Source organism: Carassius auratus, chromosome 40 (assembly GCF_003368295.1).
Source record: "Carassius auratus strain Wakin chromosome 40, ASM336829v1, whole genome shotgun sequence".
Lineage (NCBI taxonomy): Eukaryota > Metazoa > Chordata > Actinopteri > Cypriniformes > Cyprinidae > Carassius > Carassius auratus.
This window is the reverse complement of record NC_039282.1, coordinates 7,068,254-7,079,460: the sequence shown is the minus strand read 5'-3', so window position 1 is coordinate 7,079,460 and position 11,207 is coordinate 7,068,254. Positions and strand designations below refer to the sequence as shown.

Here is an 11,207-nt window from a genome sequence, read left to right as displayed (position 1 = left end):
AAAGAATGTTACAGTACATTTGTGAATGAATATAGTGGGATTGATCCAGTTCTGCTGAAGTGTATACAGTCTGTTAAGTTTCCATTCGTTTTTTGGGGTCAGTGATAAGATATATGGCTTAACATCCAACCTTTTTTTTTTCTTCAGAAATTTAACCAGTGATACACTGATAATATTTAGGAAAAGGTAAAAGTGATGCTCACATTGTCACCATAATTGAACGATTGTATAAATATATGATTGGAGATAAACATGTCATTGCCTGGACAGCAAAATAAATGGAGCAAATTACAATTACGTAATGCTTTAGATTTACACAACACACTACCCTGGACAAACAGTATGTTTGATAACTAAAACTATGGCAGATAATGCAGCAAGCACAGGCCTCGTTGGTTCATTCTCTGTGACTTATTTCTGTGTCATTGCTGTGGGAAAGCTAAGTAGGACTCAACGTGACTGATAAAACTAAGCCAAATTTCATGCAGTTGAGTTCACATCCAACATAAGCCCTGCAGGACAGAGCACCGTGAAGCCCATGTCGTAAATGTTATGTACTCAAACCTGTTCACTATAAGAGCCAAACACCTAGTAGTAAACATTCCAATAACAATGACCTCGCATTAATTGGAATTGCGTCAATATTGGCCTTGATGTGACATCACTGGGGCTACTCTGAATCTGTGTTGTTGGAAGAGAGCAGCTTTGAAGAGGTCACTCTGCAAAATATCTTTAGGTTCCGCCTATCGTTATCAGACTGCCCCTCTACGTGGTTTGTGTTGACACAGATGAAGAGCAGGACAACCTCTGATAAGGGAATGCTTTAAATGTGGACCCCGAGAAGAAATTCTCATCTTCACATCAACAGGTAAGGGCCAAATATCCACTTGTAGACTAATTGATTCATGATATTTGAATGCTTCTCTTTAATATATTGGCAGTCAATAACATTTAAATAAATGAATCTAATTACATAAATCTTGTTTCTTTCTTTCTTTCTTTCTTTTAGAATAACCTGCAACACTACAAAAATATGAACATGCAGTTTGTTGCATTGGCTTTGGCTTTAACTGCTACAACAGGTGTGTTGCTTCTTCAGTTTTGTATATTATCAATTTCCATTCCCTCTAAAATGGAGATTTTTACATTCCTTATTTATTTTTTGTCTTTTCACCTGCCCATTGCCTGTATGGTGACTGCAAGATCTGTCTTTTTTTTCTTATCTTATGCAACCATACTCCCTTTCAGCATTTCCACTCAATGATGAGATCAGTCGAGACACATGGAGTTTACAGAGAGACAATCAGGCCATTGACAAGAAACATTTAGCAAAAGACTTAAAGTAAGTTTACTCTCATATTAGAAGAATTGACAGTACAGTACAATGACATAATGCTTATTTATTTTGTCTATTTTCATGCTGTTTTTAATTTCTTAAATAAGATGTATTTTGATATTTTTTGAGGGACAGGAAGTGAAAATGTCAATTTGCAATACATCTGTAGTGATATCATAATGAACAAAATGGCTCATAAAAAATAATTAAATTCTCGAATGGAAGACCTTATTATTAGTTATAATATTGTATTATTATTTCATAATCAAAAAATCAAAAAATCTGTTTACAATTAATATTTGTAAAACTTTCGTAACACCATGAGGTGCAACCAACCAATAGAGTAAAGATATTAATGAATTGATGATTCATATAAAAAAATAAAAATAAACATTTAAAAATGTTTTTGAAAATAATGAGGAGAGTGTTAAATGTTTTCAAGGTGTATGGAAAATGTTATTAGTTTTTACTCTTTTTATTGTATAAGAGTTTCTTAAACCATATGAACCGACAAGAATACAAAAAGTACATTTTGGACAGCTAGTTAGATTTTTTCCTTCTCTTTATCATGGACATTCTTGTCCACATACAAGTCATTGTCCAAATCACTGACCCCTGATCCTATTTTGCAGTGGTGTGTGGAAGAACCATGTTGTGAGCAGTGACCTTTACTCCCAAGACTCTTACAACCCCATGGCAGCTGAACTGAGTCGCAAACTGAGTATGGAGTCTGAGCGCCTGAGGGCTCGTCTCAAGCAGGAGCTTGCTGAACTGAGGCAGAGACTCTCTCCTTACCCCAGCCACCCGAAACACACTATGGCCAATGTCAAGGAGTTCCTTTCCCCCTTCACTAAGCAGCTCCAGACAGCTCTCCAATCCAACACTCAGGACCTCTGTGAGAATCTCAATCTGAACCTCCAGGACCTGAACCCAGAGGAAGCCACACTCTACCAGGAGGCAGTGCAGAGGATAATGCTAGCTTTAGAGGTAAGCCACCAGAAGAGGACAGCAGCCTTTGAGGACTTTAAAACAAAAGCATTTGAGGCTGTAGAGGAGGAACGAGACAGTAGTGGAAAGGATCTTTGGGAGGAAGTTACCGCCAGGCTGGGACAGGAAGTGTGTACCTTCAGTTTAGAGGTACAAGGTCAGGTCGCGGCACTCAAGATAGCTTTGGCAGGCCATCTGGCCTCGACACAGCCTCCAAGGGATGTGATGGCTTCAAAAGTGGAACAGTTCTGCCAGAATTCCTCAGCTCGGAATCAACAGTTTATTTCCAACTTAGACCAACAGATGACTGCCCTGCAAGAAAACCAGAGTCATGGTGAGTCAGCTGGTTTCCATCAGACAAACATAGAGTCTATACAGGAGGATTTCTCGACTCACAGCCCTATTACAAGACATCGTTCACACTCTAAATTAAACAACACACCTCCATTCCTATCAGAAATGCAACTGTGATGTACTGTAAATAACAGCTCTTATGTTTGGATTGCACATTGTGACTTGTCACTTTTGTAGAACAATGTTGTTGTTTGTACAGTTTTCAGAAAGATCCTTATGTAAAGTCCAGCGAAATCCATTGAATTGAAAGACAACAGAAAACCTTTCTTCCGTTTGCTGTGATAGATATTCTGTGTAATGTGTGGGTATACTGTTTCATAAACATGTAAATAAAGACAGGTTCAATTTGTACATTTTTTAAAATGAATATATGTTGTCCAGTGAATATTGTCTCAACCACAGTATATGAATAAAAGTTATTTCTAAATAAATCACATCTAAACAATTGTGATGTCATATTAATAGCAAATCATTGGCTCATACAGAGGTTTTCAAACAGGTCCATGGAAAAATTATTTTTATACTAAATTCATATTCACCTAATAGTTGGCAGAAAACTTTCCAGATATTATTTGAATAATTTACTTTGCTTTTGGTACAGTTAAACTAAAAGCCAATTATTTAATATAGAAATGTTACGTTTGGGAACCCAAGGAAACACAGGAGACAAGAGATCCAAATGCAGTGTGGGTTTTAATGGGAAATCCAAATCAGAATCCAACAAGCAGGGGTCAAAACCAAAAATAAATCCAAACAAACAAAGAAACAGGGAATGGAACAGGAACAGGAATAGGAACAAGAAACTCAGGAAACTGGGTAATGGAAAGAAAGGACTCCATGAAAATAAACAGAAAAAGACTGGTTAATATAGGCAGGGTAATGACTATCAAGTGAAGACACCTGAGTGCAATTAACAGGAGTGCAATCCGAGTCCACCCGAACCCAAGAAGAGACCAAGAACACAGAGACCAGGAGGGAGGTGGAGCGGTGGAGGACCAGGTAATATAGGGAAACAGAGACAAGAAGTCGAAGGACCAGGGGAGGGACGGAGGGCCAGGTAATAGGGTAAACAGAGACAAGAAATGCAAAAAAAACAACAAACAAACAAGGAGCCCAGGAGGGAGGTGGACCGGCGGAGGATCAAGGGGAGGGACATCCGTGCGGTCGAGACAGAAGCCCACCAGGGCGGCGCAGAACACCACCACATTCGTGCGGTCAAGACAGAAGCCCACCAGGGCGGCGGAGAAGACCACCACAGTGGGATCGATGACACAGGAGAGCAATTCTGGTTAGGCAAGTCTGAAACAGAGAACATGAACAAGTTAAGGGTGGCCTCCATGGGCACGACAGGATCAGTCGAGTGCTCAGAGATTTCGGCTGAGACGTGACGAGACTCTGGAAGTTCCACAGAGACGTGGAGAGGCTCTGGTAGTTCAGCCGAGACGTGGAGAAGCTCTGGTAGTGCAGCAGAGATGTGGAGAGACTCTGGTAGTCCAGCAGAGACGTGGAGAGGCTCTGGTAGTTCAGCCAAGACGTGGAGAAGCTCTGGTAGTGCAGCAGAGATGTGGAGAGACTCTGGTAGTTCAACAGAGACGTGGAGAGGCTCTGGTAGTTCAACAGAGACGTGGAGAGGCTCTGGTAGTTCAGCCGAGACGTGGAGAGGCTCTGGTAGTGCAACAGAGATGTGGAGAGACTCTGGTAGTTCAACAGAGACATGGAGAGGCTCTGGTATTTCAGCCGAGACATGGAGAGGCTCTGGTAGTGCAGCAGAGATGTGGAGAGGCTCTGGTAGTTCAGCCGAGACGTGGAGAGGCTCTGGTAGTTCAACAGAGATGTGGAGAGGCTCTGGTAGTGCAATAGAGATGTGGAGAGACTCTGGTAGTTCAACAGAGACGTGGAGAGGCTCTGGTATTTCAGCCGAGACATGGAGAGGCTCTGGTAGTGCAGCAGAGATGTGGAGAGGCTCTGGTAGTTCAGCCGAGATGTGGAGAGGCTCTGGTAGTTCAACAGAGACGTGGAGAGGCTCTGGTAGTGCAATAGAGATGTGGAGAGACTCTGGTAGTTCAACAGAGACGTGGAGAGGCTCTGGTATTTCAGCCGAGACATGGAGAGGCTCTGGTAGTGCAGCAGAGATGTGGAGAGGCTCTGGTAGTTCAGCCGAGATGTGGAGAGGCTCTGGTAGTTCAACAGAGACGTGGAGAGGCTCTGGTAGTGCAATAGAGATGTGGAGAGACTCTGGTAGTTCAACAGAGACGTGGAGAGGCTCTGGTAGTTCAGCCGAGACGTGGAGAGGCTCTGGTAATTCAGCAGAGACGTGGAGAGGCTCTGGTAGTTCAACAGAGATGTGGAGAGACTCTGGTAATTCTGCGGTGTTTAGACTGGATTCAGGAAGATCAATGGTGACTTGACTCTGCTCATGAAGATCATTGGTGACTTGACTCTGCTCATGAAGATCAATGGTGACTTGCATTTGTTCATGAAGAACACTGGTGACTTGAATTTGCCCATGAAGATCAATGGTGACTTGCATTTCCCCATGAAGAAAACTGGTGACTTGACTTTGCCAATGAAGATCACCTAGGCACCTGACTCAACTCCAGAGGGTCAACGGGAACCTGACTTGACTCCAGAGGGTCAATGGGAACCTGACTCGACTCCAGAGGGTCAATGGGAACCTGACTCGACTCCAGAGGGTCAACTGTGGCTTTCATCTTGTGAAGAGGCGCTGGACAAGCGGCCATCTTGTGCCATGACTCTGGACCAGCGGCCAACTGTGGCCCTGGGCTTGCAACCACCTTGTGCTGTGGCGCTGGTCTGGCGACCATACTGTGCAGTGGTGCTGGGCTGGCGGTCCTCCTGTTAGTAGACCCCGGTCTAGAATCGGCCATCCCACCGGGAGAGACAGGTGTGGTTGGGGAATCCCACGGAGATGGATGTTGTAGGTAAAACACAAATTCCCAGAAATCAAAAGCCCCAACTGATCCATCTCCATTCTTGGCATCCAGACCGGTGTTGAAAATGTCCTTTAGGGCCGCATCATTATATCCCATACCATCCGCCAGGGTCCAGAACACTTGAGCCATACCACCCACCTCATTGCCCTCTTGGTGGAGGGTGGTTAATTTTATGAATCTTGCCCTTCGCTCCACCATACTGGCTGGAGAACGGGTGTGAAGTCCCACACCGCTGGATCTCGACATGATGGAGTCCTTCTGGTTTGGGAACCCATGGAAACACAGGAGACAAGAGATCCAAACGCAGTGTGAGTTTTAATGGGTAATCCAAATCAGAATCCAACAAGCAGGGGTCAAAACCGAAAATCAATCCAAACAAACAAAGAAACAAACAGGGAATGGAACAGGAACAGGAATAGGAACAAGAAACTCAAAAGGCGAGGAAACTGGGTGATGGAAAGAAAGGACTCCATGAAAACAAACAGAAAAAGACTGGTTAATATAGGCAGGGTAATGACTATCAAGAGAAGACACCTGAGTGCAATTAACAGGAGTGCAATTACTGTGATGAAGGGACAAGGCTTTGTGGGAATAGTAGTGCCTGCGGTGAGGTGCTTATGGGGAAGTGAGACCACTAGTGGAGGCCCAGGGAAACAGAGACCAGACAGCATAACAAGAAAACAACATATTGTCTTTATAATAGCATATGATATTTTAAAAGATTTGTTGCACAGTTTGTTGCTCTCAATAATGCAGCTAGGCCTGCATCCATCTTACACGTCTTATTCAGATAACAAACATCTAAAAGATATCGAACAATGCCAATAGCAGTATTTGCATTTACTGTACATTAGAGAATGAAGCATTTGGTTTTTCTTCCAAGCGCATGGTGACTGGACTACACAGTGCTGTCTAGATAGATTAAAATATGCTAAATAGGCATTATGCAAACCGGTTCTTTGCTGGTTTGTGCAGATGCTGTGATGTGATCGGAGGTCTTATCGGCATATCAAATTAAGCTTCATTCAACACAAAACAGATGGCAAGTTGATGGATTTCTTAGTGGAAAGCCCGGGGAAGAGCAGCAGCCGCAGCAAAACTTTTTCAACACAAACCATCCAGCCATAACCAGCAACACAGCACCGCCAGTTGCAAAAATGACCCGCACCACCACTCCTTCCATGTACATATTGTCCCTGTTTAATGGTTCACTGCCTCCTGATTCACAAGACAAACAATCAGCTGCTGTCAACACATGGCACTGTGCTCTTAGTGTCTACAGTACAATAGTAGAACAGTACTAGAACAATACTACCACCTGCTGGTTCAATACATTACAAATTGCATCACCAAAAGTATTGCCAGTGAATTAGCAATGACATCTTAATACAACAACAGTAGCCTGAATCCCTCACAGCCTAGTGTTCATTCCCATCAAAATGAATTGGCACTTCCCTGACCAAATCTATTATCTAGTTTATTGCTATTATTTTACAAATCCAGTAGTTCAATCCGTTCAATATCTGTCTATGATGTCACTGAAAGCAGTGGCAGTGGATCTGGTGTCTTCTCAAACTCCTCTCTTAGTCGTTACAAGAGTCAGCCTGTACTTTTTAAGTACTCATATCTGGCTGCTGCAATATTATACCTTCCTGCATCCAGGTAATAGTAAATTCACAGCATTCAGTGAGATAAACTTTAATGTCCATTCTATATGCATGTGCAATAAATATGCAAGCTGCAGCATCCGCACAAACTGAACACACCTAAACAAACTGTACAAGCTGCATGTTACTGTAGATTATTTGAAATAAGCACAACCTAAAATGCCAGGAAGGCATTCTCTGAAAATAGTAATTTTATGCAGGTACACACAACAGCTAGTTCCTGTCCCCGAGTCAGAATGGTTTTAGGAGCGCTGACATACAGGAAGCATTGTTACGCAAGTCTTTATGAACGAGGCATTCAATCATTCATTCAAAAACGCTGATTCTGGAATAACATACTTTTTATTTCTCTAATATCTTTATATGACAGAAATAGTGAGAGCAGTATCAGCCTCTGCTAATGAGTAAGTCATTGAATTATTCACTCAAACAAATAATTAAAAGTTTTATCTAGGAAGGAAATGCCACTAATGTGTATCGCTTGGAGACATGCTGGTGTATAATGCGAATTCTGCAATATTAACGTAATAGATAGAATAATAGAACAATGTAAATAATGTAAACGCCTAATGATGTAAACAGAATAAAGGAAAAACACTCACAATAGTGCTGTTTTTCAAAAGATTTCAATACTAACGTCAAGGACACATTCAGAAGTCAGTGCTCCTCAAAAGAAGTGACTTGAGTCTAATAAAAGGGACGTGACAGACTACATTCAGTTAGGAGGGGCAATGAGTCTGGGCGCCTGCCAGAGATCAGTACAAACAAACTACACATGCCATGCCACTGGCCTGATGGCCTCACCCTTATTTCTCCAAAAGCCCATGACATCTGCAGGATCAATTCATAATACACTACAAAGATTTCACTGCATATGATTACACAGTAACACTGTAGGAGGTTGCCTCTACCGAGAATTTAACTAGGCCTCTTGTAACTGTCATGCACATCAGTTTTTATTCCCAGCTTAAGTTGTTTAATGAATTTATTTTCTTTTTTGGGTAAAGGAGGAAATGAAAAAGGACCAAAAAAAAAAAAAAACACACACACACACAAAAAACACAAAGATGAAGAGGAAACAGACTGTTGAAAAACTGTGTGCTTCCTATTCCGGAGGATAGTGTGTGGCTGACTGTGAGCTGCAGGTTAATATCAGTGACTGAGCTCCTTTGACTTGCTCAGACCAGTCAACTTCATAGAAAATAATCGTATTTCCTCTGTTTACCAGTGAGCCAAACAAAATTGGTCCCTTTGCACTCATGTGTCTGAACAGATTTTATATGAACAGTAGAAACCACATGATTGCACAGTTATTGATGTTTAGTAATGTGTTAGTGATACAGGAAAAGCACAAAACATTGCTAAAACTTGATGCACATAGTTACTTATAACTTATAATATCCTGCAAAACATTTAACATACAAAAATCTAAGCGCTACAAAATTAAAATAAAACAACAATTTGGCAATTCAACAACTTAAAGATTTTGCTGAAAAAAACATGTATTCACCCTCAGGCCATACAAAACGTGGATGAGTTTGTTTCTTCGTCAGAACAGATTTGGAGAAATGAAGCATTGCATCACTTGCTCACCAGTGGATCCTCTTCAGTGAATGGGTGCCGTCAGAATGAGATTTCAAACAGTTAATAAAAACATCACATTAATCCACATGTAGCATGCTCCATGACTCCAGTTCATCAATTAACGTATTGTGAAGCAAAAAGATGCATGTTTGTAATAAACAAATCATAAAAACTTTTTTTCTTTCACTTCAAACCGTTGCTAAAATCGTGATATTGCTATGAAGTGAAAGTGTCGTTTCCTCTGAATCAGGAGAGAATACTGTAGCCTGTAGATCAAGCACTGTTCATATGCCAAAACAGTTATAAACAAATATTTGGTCAGTTTTTGGTAAATTTTGATGTAAGAGGACAACAGGGTGGACTTTTTCCCCAGATTAAACGTTATTATGGATTATGGACTCTAAACTTTGTCCAGAATCAATAGTCTGACGTTAAAACACCTTAATGATCGATTTGTTTTACACACAAGAAGCTTTTCACTTCACAATAGTCATGGATTATATTTGTGGACAACTGTGATGCTTTTATCAGCTGTTTGTTCTCTCATTCTGACGGCACCCATTCACTACATAGTGAGTGATGCTAAACCTCCAAAGAGAGGTAAATAAAAAAGCAGAGGTTGTAAAAAAAAATGTAAAAAAAAAAACGCACATAACCTACGTCTGTGTAATCTTTTAAAAATATGTTAGCTAAGTTATTATTAGATTGTTTATTTAAAAATAGCCTACCGAACAAAACAAAAAAAAACATGCATTGTAGAAAGAAAAAAACTACTATTTCAGGACACTTGTAAAATTCACACACGTGAGTGGGAGCACAAAAACATCGCTAGCAGACACTTTCATTCGGAGACTCGAGCAAACTTTGTGGAGCCTGAGCGAAAACTAGCCTAAGTTGGTTTCGTCTGCAGCGGGACGTTTTGCCAGCATCTAGAAACAGTCGTGTGGTGTGAAACTATAGAGATGGAGTTCATGAAACTGATCGGAACTAGAGTTGTGACGTTCGCGAACGAACCGATTCTTTTGAACGGCTCATAAACATGAACGATGGGAGCCGAGTCGCGACTGGAGAGGAGCCGTTCTTTCTATCGTTCTTTTTTCCTATGCGTGTTTCACACAGATTCATACAAATGAGCTCCGCCAGGAGACAGAACAGTTATAGGGGGTGGGGCGCACCCAGCGCAGGCCAACCCTTTATAGCGTGATGATATTAGTTATTAGTTGTGCATGCATTTACATTGCATTTTGTGTTCATTTAAAACTTATTTTAAAATCATTAAAAATGTTCTTTTGTGATACTCTACTTGTATAGAAATGTTTCACTAAAAGCTGTTTTCCACAGACATTCATTGCAGCCCACTTTGTTATTGTTCATTGACTTGAAGGGGCTGATGTCCTATTTGCAAAGTTTGCAGTAGTAATAGTATGTAGTATGTAGACATTTCCATTTTATTTATTCTAATTTTATCTACTTAAAAAAAAATTAGTTTTCTATCAAAATGTTCTTGTGTGATAACAATGTTCTTGTGTGGAAGTGTTTGTAGTAAAAGCTGTTTTGCACAGAAATTCATTGCAGCCGGCTTTGTTTTTTATGTTTATTTGTGAGTAGGTATTGTATGAATAACATAAGTCAATGTAGTTTTACACACACACACACACACACACACACACACACACACTTTGTACTAAAGGTAAATCAAAATAATGATGTCACTGTCTAAGCAGAGGGATTTGTGCAACCCTATGGAATATAGTCCACACATGAGAAATGAGGTAATAATCAATATTTCAGAATAATTCAAACTCAGATATTGGTGTGTGATATCTGAGCTTTAATTATTTGACTACAAATCTCACCTCATAATACCTCCCAGTGATTATTTCCAGGATAAACTGAGATGCTCCCAAGCTGGCTTCTTAAAACTGACTAAATATTTAAAAAGAGCCAAAAGAGCCATTCTTTTGAACGGCTCTTTGAAAGGAACGGATCGCGAAGATCCGGATCCCCTCAAAGAGCCATAAATCCCATCACTAATCGGAACTGTTTTGGCAGTTTGTTTTTAGTCAGGGGGATATGGCTGTTCCGGCTGACAGTTTGTGGAAGTTCTGGTTTCTTCCTCTCTTTGCTCGCAGATGTCCCTGTGCCAGCTTTCCTATAACGTGTCCTGCAATATTTAGTACTTCAGGTTCAACACTAACATCAGTGTTTTTTGGTGATGTGGTTTGCAGATCACAGCAGGATATGCCGGAGAGGGACAGAGAAGCCCTGCTATAAAATCACAAGCTTCCAGGACACTGGGCTCAGAGCAAGCTTCGAGGAGGGAGG

The 11,207-nt window shown here is 41.0% G+C and overlaps 1 pseudogene; it reads left to right on the top strand.

Moving 5' to 3' along the window:
• The first annotated feature begins 752 nt into the window (after positions 1-752).
• Positions 753-3,122, top strand: LOC113058424 (apolipoprotein A-IV-like; annotated as a pseudogene).
• Positions 3,123-11,207: the final 8,085 nt, after the last annotated feature.